The 11,873-nt window shown below is 44.1% G+C and overlaps 1 long non-coding RNA gene across 2 annotated transcripts; it reads right to left on the bottom strand.

Moving 5' to 3' along the window:
- Positions 1–541: 541 nt before the first annotated feature.
- Positions 542–5,663, bottom strand: LOC130277385 (uncharacterized). 2 transcript variants are annotated; one of them, XR_008845449.1, is made up of 3 exons: positions 5,597–5,663; positions 3,841–4,076; positions 542–723 (listed from the first exon to the last, which is right to left on the bottom strand). It is a non-coding gene; the product is annotated as an uncharacterized LOC130277385 (long non-coding RNA). The 2 variants fall into 2 exon arrangements; XR_008845450.1 differs by having other exon boundaries at positions 5,394–5,643.
- Positions 5,664–11,873: the final 6,210 nt, after the last annotated feature.

Genomic DNA, 11,873 nt, shown 5'->3' with positions numbered 1-11,873 from the left:
TAAAAAGTGGCACTCATCAGTCATTTCCCCTTTCAGTTTAATTTCTCAGTTAAGCATTATTGTACACAACCCCTTTTATTAGGTGAAGTGACACCCCGCCATCAATATATTTCATAGGGTCGTCCCCGTACTGTCACATTTAGAATCTTTGTTAGCCATCAGGGCTCTATGGAACAGTAAAGATCCAATGTTACGAATTTGGCCAAAAAGAAAAAGAGAACTTGTAAGTTGTTCTGGTATCTAGGTTCTGGTATTCAACTCCCAGCATGCCCAGACAGCCTTTGGCTATAATAGTTTATAAATATTCTCATCTGACACTGTAAAGCAGTGGTCTCCAAACTGTCATTGCAAAACTACAACTCCCAGCATGCCCGGACAGCCATAGGCCAATCCTGGGATTAGTAGTTTTGCAACATTTGGAGGGCCACAGTTTGGAGACCACTGGTGTAAACCAGCATGACGATAATTATGAATGAGTTGCATAATCATTAATGATTTTATTTTTTTTATTAATATTTGTTTTTATTTTATTTTTTTTGCATTTTCACAGATTTCAGAATGTGAGGTTTAATTGATATAATTGAAAAGTCCAGATCAACGTTTGTCTATTGAGATAGATTCCGAAGTTCTGTGTGGCCTTGGGCCAATATAGAGCCCAGACCACAGCTCGGCGCTGCCCCGGACGGCTGTTTATCCTGCAGCAGGAATGAATGTGAGGCCTTTCTGCGAGGAGAAAAAAAAAGGGTTTTCTTAAAATACACAGACCGTAAGACAAGATTTTATTGTATGGAGAGAAAGGGGATCTGAGGTGCAGGAAAGACCTTCCAGCTCAATCCATGCTCTACAGTATTTAGAGTCCATGTGTTCCCAGACGAAATCTACGCCAATGTCATTCCTAACATTAGGCGAATGCCCAACGGAGCTCGACTTCAACCATAAGAATGGCGCCATGGCATGTGCAGCGCATCGATATGTATATATGTGTAGAAAACTCAGGCTAATAGATGTGGTTGAATTCATAGTTACACTCTATGGGGGGGGGGGGATTTATCTTTGTGTTTACACTTTTTTTTGTGAAATGTTGCAAATTTTGCTTAGGCTGGGTTCACACAACGTTTTTCAAATACTGTAACCGTATACGGTTTTCCGCAAAAAGACTTATACGACCGTATCCGAAACCGTATAGAGAATGCATTGTAAACCGTATTCCAAATGTTGTTGTGTACGGTTGCATCCGTTTTGCCTCGGATACGGTTTTGCCGATTTTTCAACCGTAGGCAAAAACGCTGTCGACCACGTTTTTGCCTCCGGTTGGAAAACCGTATGCGAACCGTATGCGGTTCTTTTAACATTGTTGTCTATGAGAACCGTACACAGAATTTCAGAATACGGTTGCACACGGTTTTTCTAATCTGTTTTTTGGAGTTGACACATGCGCAGATTGGAATTTCAATAGAACAATAGTAACTTTATTAAATTGCTGGAAAACTAATTCCAACAAAATAACAAAACCGTTGGCAAAAACGGATGCAAACGGATAGAACCGTACGGGGAAAAACCGTATACGTTTTAATTTGGAGTCATACGGTTGCATACGGTTTTTGCCATACGGAATTTGCATTTTTTGGCGGAAAACCGTACACGGTAACCGTATTTGAAAAACGTGGTGTGAACCCAGCCTTATTGCTCAAACATTTTGACACTTTTTCAGCCTGCAAAATGTGCTCTAAAAAAGTGTTTACCAAAAAATCACAATTACAAATGAAGCCATAGTTTTCGTTATCACTTTAAAGGAGATCTGCAGCCATAGAAACTATTTTCCTCTATCTGCTGGATAGGGGACAAGTGTCTGATCGTGGGGGGTCCGAACGTTGGGACCCCCTGCGATCTCCTATAAGGGGCCCCCGGCTCTGCTTCCCATGCTCCGTCCGACAAGCCCTCTCCATGTATCTCTATGGGAGAGGCGGAGAAGCATTCGTCCCCTCCTCTCCCATAGAGCTGTATGGAGGGGGCGTGTCATTGACCACAGTGAGGTCGACGACACACGCATTAGCCACGCAGAGCCGCAGTAATGCCAGGTCCCCATACGGGAGATTGCAGGGGGGTCCCAGCGGTCGGTCCTGCAGATAAGGGATAAGTGTCTATGGCTGCAGAACTCCTTTAACACAATGTGTTAACCTTAACCTAAATAAATAAAAAATATTAATAATGACATCATCATTAATTCTTATTCTTATTCTTAATATTATTAAATAATATTATGATTATTAATTATAAATAAAGGATAGAGAGGTTTATTCCTTAAAGGGGTACTCCGGTGCTTAGACATCTCATCCCCTATCCAAAGGATAGGGGATAAGATGCCTGATTGCGGGAGTTCCGCTGCTGGGGACCCCCGTGATCATGAACATGGCACCCCGTTTGTAATCAGTCCCCGGAGCATGTTCGCTCCGGGTCTGATTACCAGCGACCACAGGGCCGATGGCGTGTGACGCCACGCCTCCGGCCCCGTGTGACGTCACGCTCCGCCCCTCAATGCAAGCCTATGGGAGGGGGCGTGATAGCTGTCACGCCCCCTCCCATAGACTTGCATTGAGGGGCGGAGCGTGACGTCACACGGGGGCAGAGGCGTAGCGTCACACGCCATCGGCCCTGTGGTCGCAACTCAGACCCTCCAGCGCTTCCGGACAAGAAACAGGTGGGTGTCGCATGCAATATTGCGGGGGTCCCCAGCGGCAGGACCGCCACGATCAGACATCTTATCCCCTATCCTTTGGATAGGGGATAAGATGTCTAGGGTGGGAGTACTCCTTTAAGGCATGTGCACCAGTTCTCTGGATTTCAGAAGTAATTTGCATATAATTTTGGACTTTTGTAAATCAGAAATGTTTGTTGGTTTCAAAAATGCTATATGTTACTCAGTACTTAATTCTGATCATGTATATGTAATATTTTGTTTTATTTTTTTTTTTTAAATAAGGTTTTATTAAAGGGGTACTCCACTGGAAAACATTTTTCTTAAATCAACTGGTGCCGGAAAGTTAAACAGATTTGAAAATTACTTCTGTTAAAAAATCCAGTAGTTATCAGCTGTCGTATGATCCACAGGAAGTTGTTTTCTTTTTAAATTTCCTTTCTGTCTGACCACAGTGCTCTCTGCTGACACCTCTGTCCATTTTAGGAACTGTCCAGAGTAGGAGCAAATCCCCATAGAAAGCCTCTCCTGTTCCTAAAATGGACAGAGGTGTCAGCAGAGAGCACTGTGGTCAGACAGAAAGGAAATTCATAAAGAAAAGAACTTCCTGTGGATCATAACAGCAGCTGAACAATACTGGAAGGTTTAAGATTTTTTTTATAGAAGTAATTTACAAATCTGTTTAACTTTCTGGCACCAGTTGATTTATTTTTATTTTTTTTTCAGTGGAGTACCCCTTTAAAGTTTTTCAGCAGAACAATAACTAAAACAACATTTTAGCATACAATGAGACCAAAAAACATGGGAGTAGCAACTCCCTAATATACATGTATAGCACCAATGTCAGTGACAACACTAAAAAAACAAAGAGACTAGGATGTGGTCCTACCTGTGGAGAGTGGCATAACAGCATAACTGGTATAAGCAGAGGTAGAAAAGAAAACAAATGGGAAATGCGGGAGTTAGTAGCGGCAGTGTAGCCAATGCTCGGGGGGGGGGGGGGTAGAAGGGAGGGGGAAAGGAAACAAGGGAGTGGGAAAGGGAAAAGGGGGGAGGAGGGAGGGAAGACATTTGCATATGGGATTATACAGTGGCAGTACATGTAATTGTTATGTGTCTAGCACCTATATTTTTCTCACAAATACCTTCTATCTTTTGTTTACTTGGTTTATCATTCTGTGCTCTGTAGGGGGTGTATCCTCACTTTGCATGACTCATCTTCGTCCTGAACCTCTTCATCCAATCACTGCAGGCTGCTCTGTAACCCCCTCCTCTCTGTTGCCATGCTGCAGTCTGATAGGACAGGAGTGAGCAAAGTCCTGCCAAAGAATACTAGTCCTGCCTTCACTTCCTGGACTTTGTCCCTGCCTGTGTGCTTCAGCTTGGACAAAATATGAAATATATTAGAAAAGTTCATATTTTGCCAAGATGTACAACATATAAAAAAAATTTTTATCTGATAGAGGCCACTTAAAAAAAAAAAGTAGGCTGGACTTAGTAGCAGGGGTGTGGCCTTTTGCAGTCTGGCAGATTTTCTATGGTTTGACACATCTTTGGCTGCACTACCTCAAGGTGCAGCCAAAGATCTGTCAAAGATATTCACCCTTGTGTGTCTCTTAATACATTTGGCACATTTCACTGTAGCATAGTTCTGATTAAAGGGGGACACCGGTGGAAAACCATTTTTTTTAATCAACTGGTGCCAGAAAGTTAGAAATGACTTGTTTTTATAAAAAAAAAAAAAAAAAATCGTAATCCTTCCAGTACTTATTAGCTGCTGAATAATACAGAGGAAATTATTTTCTTTTTTGAACACAGTGCTCTCTGCTGGCATCATGACCACAGTGCTCTCTGCTGACATCTCTGTCCATTTTAGGAACTGTCCATAGCAGCAGATGTTTTCTCTGGGGATTTTCTCCTACTCTGGACAGTTCTTAAAATGGACAGAGGTGTCAGCAGAGAGCACTGTGCTCATGATGTCAGCAGAGAGCTCTGGGTTCCAAAAAGAAAATAATTTTCTCTGTAGTATTCAGCAGCTAATAAGCACTGGAAGGATTAAGATTTTTTAATAGAAGCCATTTACAAACCTGTTTAACTTTCTGGCACCAGTTGATTAAAGAAAGAAAAAAAAGGTTTCCACCGGAGTACCCCTTTAAAGGGGGTACTCCACTGCCCCAGCAGTGGGAACATTTTGTCCCAAATGCTGGGTGCGGGCTGCGGAGGGTCGTGAGGTCACAGCCACGCCCCCTCAATGCAAGTCTATGGGAGGGGGCGATGCCCCCTCCCATAGACTTGCATTGAGGGGGTGTGGTGTGACCTCACAAGAGGCATGGCTATGATGTCACGACCCCTGCCACCTGCACCCAGCGTTCGGAAAATGTTCCGAACGCTCGGGCAGTGGAGTACCCCTTTAAGACTAGTGTATAAAACTCCGGTCTAAGTAAATGACCCCATTGCGATGTTAAATTATTCCGAATTCTATGGCAAATTCTTCTTTGCTACATGTATATTGGTGAACCCACCCATCCAAGTAACCTCACTAGCAGTCTACACTGGCACTACAGTACTACCAATCTCCCCGCACAGCAGTCAGAGACCATAACCACACAATTGTAGGAGATGAAAGCTGGTGCCCACTCTTCCCGAGCCCCGTATAACCCCTGACAACTGGCTGCTGGTGGCATTAACCTGCAATTACCACGAGTCTTTAATTATCGCCATGGTCACGAACATCATGCAATCCACCCAGAATGGCTAATAAAACTCAGACGGTCGGGCTATTTTTGGAGCCTACAAGTTATTTTCTGTCAGACGCTGTTTCGTCAGGCATTCCAAAACGCAGGCGGGTGCCCCCACAAAGGAGGGTCTTGTGACTAATGTAAAATAAATGGATCAGAAGACCTTTGGATACACAATGTTACAGAAATATAGAAAATTGTCCAGAGTTTTCCCAGTCCTCTTGCTGCTGGAGCCGAAAAGTGACACAAGGCATTTGGGGGGGAGATTTATCAAAACTTGTGCAGAGGAAAAGTTGCTGAGTTGCCCATAGCAACCACTCAGATCACTACTTTCATTTTGCATAGGCCTTGTTGAAAATGAAAGAAGCGATCTGATTGGTTGCTACGGGCAACTGCACCGTTCTTTCTCTAGCCAGGTTTTGATAAATCTCCTCCATTGTGTCTGTTCAATGTGGAGATGGAAAAGTGTGAAAATGCACACGCAGCGGTCAGGAAAGGGTGTCTGCAGAGGCAGCTCGTCCCCCCCCCCCCCCCCCCCCCCCGTAGAGCGAACTCAAAACAGGTGGCAGGTCTAATGGGAAAGATCAAATGAACCCAGTTGCTGATCGTTTCCATTGTATAGATTTATTTATTTAGTTATTTATATATTTTTAGCTTTTGATATATACAAAAAAAAAAAAAAATGAATGAATGAGAATGAGAACCAATACACAATAGGTAAGCTGAAAGCATTTTTTTTGTAAATATTGAAAGTGTTAAGGGGGTACTCCACTGTAAAACCTTTTTTTTTTTTTTTTTTTTTTTTTTAGCAACTGGTGCCAGAAAGTTAAACAGATTTGTAAATTATAGTAGTAAATGAAGAAAAAAGGTGTCCTGCACTCACCGCTTCAGTCCAGGTAATCCTGCTCCCATCTCGGGTCACGACTCGAACACGGAGGACATGGGTAGTGGAGCGCTCAGAGGCGACTGCCGGCGGTTTCACGCATAGGAATGCGCTTCATCCGGCCTCGAGGCCGGATGAAGCGCATTCCTATGCGTGAAACCGACGGCAGTCGCCTCTGAGCGCTCCACTACCCATGTCCTCCGTGTTCGAGTCGTGACCCGAGATGGGAGCAGGATTACCTGGACTGAAGCGGTGAGTGCAGGACACCTTTTTTCTTCATTTACTACTATTTGGTGACTACGGTCTTTATTGTCCTAGCACCTCCGCTGCCAGGGTGGATTTCCAGACTAGCGGGACGCCGTCTCCATCTCGTGGTCTTAGGAGGCCTAAGGTATCGGTGCCACTGTTGTTTCTTTTTTACTTTTAGATTTGTAAATTACTTCTAAAAAAAAAAAATCTTAACCCTTCCAGTATTTATGAGTTGCTGTATACTACAGAGGAAGTTCTTTTCTTTTTGATAGTGTTGAGCGGCATAGGCCATATTCGAATTCGCAATATTTCGCGAATATATGGACGAATATTTGTCATATATTTGCTAAATTCGCATATTCGCAATATTCGCGTTTATTTTTGCATATGCGAAAATTCGCGTATGCGAACATTTGCATATACGAAAATTAGCATACCCAAAAAGTTAGCATAAGCTAAAATTTGCATATGTGAAAATTAGCATATGCAAATTTTCGCATATGTGAAAATTCGCACGCCAGTCTCACACAGTAGTATTAGAGCCTTCTTTACACCACACAAGATGGAAGCAGAGAGGGATGATCACTGTGATGTGTACTGTGAAAAAAAAAAAAATATTCGTAATTACGAATATGCGATATTCGCGAATAAAATTTGCATTACGAATATTGGCGAGCAACACTACTATCTGACCACAGTGCTCTCTGCTGACACCTCTGTCCATTTTAGGAACTGTCCAGAGGAGGAGAGGTTTTCTATGGGGATTTGCTCCTACTCTGGACAGTTCCTAAAATGGACAGAGGTGTCAGCAGAGAGCACTGTGGTCAGATAGAAAGGAAACTCAAAAAGAAAACAACTTCCTGTGGATCATACGGCAGCTGATAACTACTGGAAGGATTCATATTTTTTTTAATAAAGGTAATTTACAAATCTGTTTAACTTTCTGGCACTAGTTGATTTAAGATTTTTTTTTTCCCACTGGAGTACCCCTTTACCCCCTATCTGGTACTGATCTCGACCTACTCTCATGACTACATCTCAATCCTCCCCAGTACTTTTCCATGTCCCTGGCTGCCTTCTTGGTTTTGATCTTCACTATCCTGACATCTCTGTTCTTCATGATGTCTCTTCGTGACATCCTCAGGAAGGCACCTGCCACCAATTATTGTTTTTTTTTTTTTTTTTTACCACAACCTGGAGCTTTGGCCTAGAAATTCCATAATTCTGTAATAGGGTTTAAGGGTTTTGGATATTTTAGACCTTGTTCCTACTGTTCCTAAATTCAGAGCCGGCTCTGCCTATAGGCAAAATAGGCAGCCGCCTGGAGCGCACTCTTGAGGGGGGGCACTGCTCTGCTTGCCACAAGAAACTTACTCAGGTAACTTACGAACCACCCACTTACAGCCATCACCACTTTCATTGTTATAGTGTGTCACCACAGTAGTAGGTGCTTATATGAGGAGGAGGTTTGTTACAGTGTGTCACCCCAGTAGTAAGGAGATTACATGAGGAGAAGGTTTGTTACAGTGTATCACCTCAGTAGTAAGGAGATTACATGAGGAGAAGGTTTGTTACAGTGTGTCACCTCAGTAGTAAGGAGATTACATGAGGAGGAGGTTTGTTACAGTGTGTCACCTCAGTAGTAAGGAGATTAAATGAGGAGGAGGTTTGTTACAGTGTGTCACCCCAGTAGTAAGGAGATTACATAAGGAGGAGGTTTGTTACAGTGTGTCACCTCAGTAGTAAGGAGAATAAATGAGGAGGAGGTTTGTTACAGTGTGTCACCCCAGTAGTAAGGAGATTACATGAGGAGGACGTTTGTTACAGTGTGTCACCCCAGTAGGAGATTACATGAGGAGAAGGTTTGTTACAGTGTGTCACCCCAGTAGTAAGGAGATTACACGAGGAGAAGGTTTGTTACAGTGTGTCACCCCAGTAATAAGGAGATTACATGAGGAGGGGGTTTGCTACAGTGTGTCACCCCAGTAGTAAGGAGATTACATGAGGAGGAGGTTTGTTACAGTGTGTCACCCCAGTAGTAAGGAGATTACATGAGGAGAAGGTTTGTTACAGTGTGTCACCCCAGTAGTAAGGAGATTACATGAGGAGGAGGTTTGTTACAGTGTGTCACCCCAGTAGTAAGGAGATTACATGAGGAGGAGGTTTGTTACAGTGTGTCACCCCAGTAGTAAGGAGATTACACGAGGAGAAGGTTTGTTACAGTGTGTCACCCCAGTAGTGGGTGATTACATGAGGAGGAGGTTTGTTACAGTGTGTAACCTCAGTAGTAAGGAGATTACATGAGGAGGAGGTTTGTTACAGTGTGTCACCCCAGTATTAAGGAGATTACATGAGGAGGGGGTTTGTTACAGTGTGTCACCCCAGTAGTAGGTGATTACATGAGGAGGAAGTTTGTTACAGTGTGTCACCCCAGTAGTAGGGGATTACATGAGGAGGAGGTTTGTTACAGTGTGTCACCCCAGTAGTAAGGATATTACATGAGAAGGAGGTTTGTTACAGTGTGTCACCCCAGTAGTAAGGATATTACACGAGGAGAAGGTTTGTTACAGTGTGTCACCCCAGTAGTAAGGATATTACATGAGGAGGAGGTTTGTTACAGTGTGTCACCCCAGTAGTAAGGAGATTACATGAGGAGGAGGTTTGTTACAGTGTGTCACCCCAGTAGTAAGGAGATTACATGAGGAGGAGGTTTGTTACAGTGTCACCCCAGTAGTAAGGAGATTACATGAGGAGGGGGTTTGTTACAGTGTGTCACCCCAGTAGTAAGGAGATTACATGAGGAGGATGTTTTTTACAGTGTGTCACCCCAGTAGTAGGTGATTGCATGAGGAGGAGGTTTGTTACAGTGTGTAACCTCAGTAGTAAGGAGATTACATGAGGAGGAGGTTTGTTACAGTGTGTCACCCCAGTAGTAGGTGATTACATGAGGAGGAGGTTTGTTACAGTGTGTAACCTCAGTAGTAAGGAGATTACATGAGGAGGAGGTTTGTTACAGTGTGTCACCCCAGTAGTAAAGAGATTACATGAGGAGGAGGTTTGTTACAGTGTGTCACCCCAGTAGTAGGTGATTACATGAGGAGGAGGTTTGTTACAGTGTGTAACCTCAGTAGTAAGGAGATTACATGAGGAGGAGGTTTGTTACAGTGTGTCACCCCAGTAGTAGGAGATTACATGAGGAGGATTGTTACAGTGATTCACCCCAGTAGTAGGTGATTAGATAAGGAAGAATGTGTCACCTCAATAGTAAGGTGGGGAGTGTCAAAGGGTGAAGATAATGGGCAGAGTTAAAGGGGCAGCAAAATTAGCTTTTGCCTGGGGTGGCAAAAATCCTTGCACCAGTCCTGGTGAAATCCACATCAAGTTTGATGACAATCCACATGCCATGTATGTGAATGGGGTTTCCATAGATGACAGGTAGCTTCAGCAGGATGCTCCCAACCATGTCTCTTCTGGGACCTGTGGTGAGAGAACAGAAATATAGAAGTATAGATAGAAAAGGTTAAGCTGAAGGATGAGCTTCAGGCCAGAGTGGATATTCTTTCTGTATTGTCGGCTGACTGTGCATTTCTATAGAAATCGTTTTTTTTTGGCTAAGTCAACCAAATGGCACCTGGGTACAAAACCACAAATTCCTTTAATAGAGGAACTTTATGGCAATTACATAAATCCGGCAGCTGTTAAAAAATGAGGTTACATTTTGCTTTTTTTTTTAACCTAACCTGGAATTATTTACGACCATTTGAATTTTGCCTTGAGCACCAAATTCCCAAGTCATCTTCTCTTCAACCCCAATAGATAGAAAAGTAAATACTTCTGGTATTCAGAAAGTGAGAAGGCGCCCGGCAGGTCACACAGTCACGTAAACTTCTGAGCAGCCTGAGATATATCATCTTTTTTTTTCTTGTCATTATTTTAAATTTAAAACATTTTATAGCTTTTCTCCCCATGAATTACGTTTGTAATGGCTTCCCTTAAAATTGGTTCTAGTGTGTCAGCAGAAGGTAAGGTTTAGTTAAAAGGGTTATCCAGGAATCGAAAAACAGAGATAATTTATTTCAAAGACCTCTTCCTGTCTGTCTCCAAGTTTGGTGCGGTTCTGCAGCTCAGTTCCATTGAAGTGAATGGAGCCAAGTTGTAATACCACACCCAAAGAGGAGACAGACAGGGAGCGGTCTTTAAAGAAAAAAGGCATGTTTTTTGATTCCTGTATAACCCCTTTATAGGAGATCTCCAGGATAGAAAAACATATTCCCTATCCTAAGGAATTAGTGTTAGATCGTGGGCGGTCCAACCACTGGGACTCTCCTCAATCTCCTGCTCTCTTCCTGAATGGAGCATGTCGACCACCGCACGAAGTGGCGGCTGACACGACCCCTCAATGTATCTCTATGGGAGAGCCGGAGCTCTGCATTCGGCAATCTCCAGCTGCATGGAGGGGGCAATCTCCCATAGAGCTGCATGGAGGGGGCATGTTGGCCACCGCTTTGTGCAATGGTTGACATGCTCCATTAAGGAGAGCCGAAGCCCTGTACTGGAGATCGAGGGGGGGGGGGGGGGTCCCAATGGGACTCCCCGTGATCTGACACTTATTTAGTCAGCCACCAATTGTGCAAGTTCTCCCACTTAAAAAGATAAGAGAGGCCTGTAATTGTCATCATATGTATACCTCAACTATGAGAGACATAATGAGAAAAAAAATCCATAAAATCACATCACAATCTGATTTTTAAAGAATTTAAGTATTTGGTCACTGTCACGATGCCGGCTGGCAGGTAGTGGACCCTCTGTGCCAGAGAGGGATTGGCGTGGACCGTGCTAGTGGACCGGTTCTAAGCCACTACTGGTTTTCACCAGAGCCCGCCGCAAAGCGGGATGGTCTTGCTGCGGCGGTAGTGACCAGGTCGTATCCACTAGCAACGGCTCACCTCTCTGGCTGCTGAAGATAGGCGCGGTACAAGGGAGTAGGCAGAAGCAAGGTCGGACGTAGCAGAAGGTCGGGGCAGGCAGCAAGGATCGTAGTCAGGGGCAACGGCAGAAGGTCTGGAAACACAGGCAAGGAACACACAAGGAACGCTTTCACTGGCACTAAGGCAACAAGATCCGGCAAGGGAGTGCAAGGGAAGTGAGGTAATATAGGGAAGTGCACAGGTGAAAACCCTAATTGGAACCACTGCGCCAATCAGCGGCGCAGTGGCCCTTTAAATCGCAGAGACCCGGCGCGCGCGCGCCCTAGGGAGCGGGGCCGCGCGCGCCGGGACAGAACAGACGGGGAGCGAGTCAGGTAGGG

Source organism: Hyla sarda, chromosome 6 (assembly GCF_029499605.1).
Source record: "Hyla sarda isolate aHylSar1 chromosome 6, aHylSar1.hap1, whole genome shotgun sequence".
NCBI classification, from domain to species: Eukaryota; Metazoa; Chordata; class Amphibia; order Anura; family Hylidae; genus Hyla; species Hyla sarda.
Note: the sequence above shows the minus strand (reverse complement) of the source record. Positions and strands in the feature narration are given on the sequence as shown.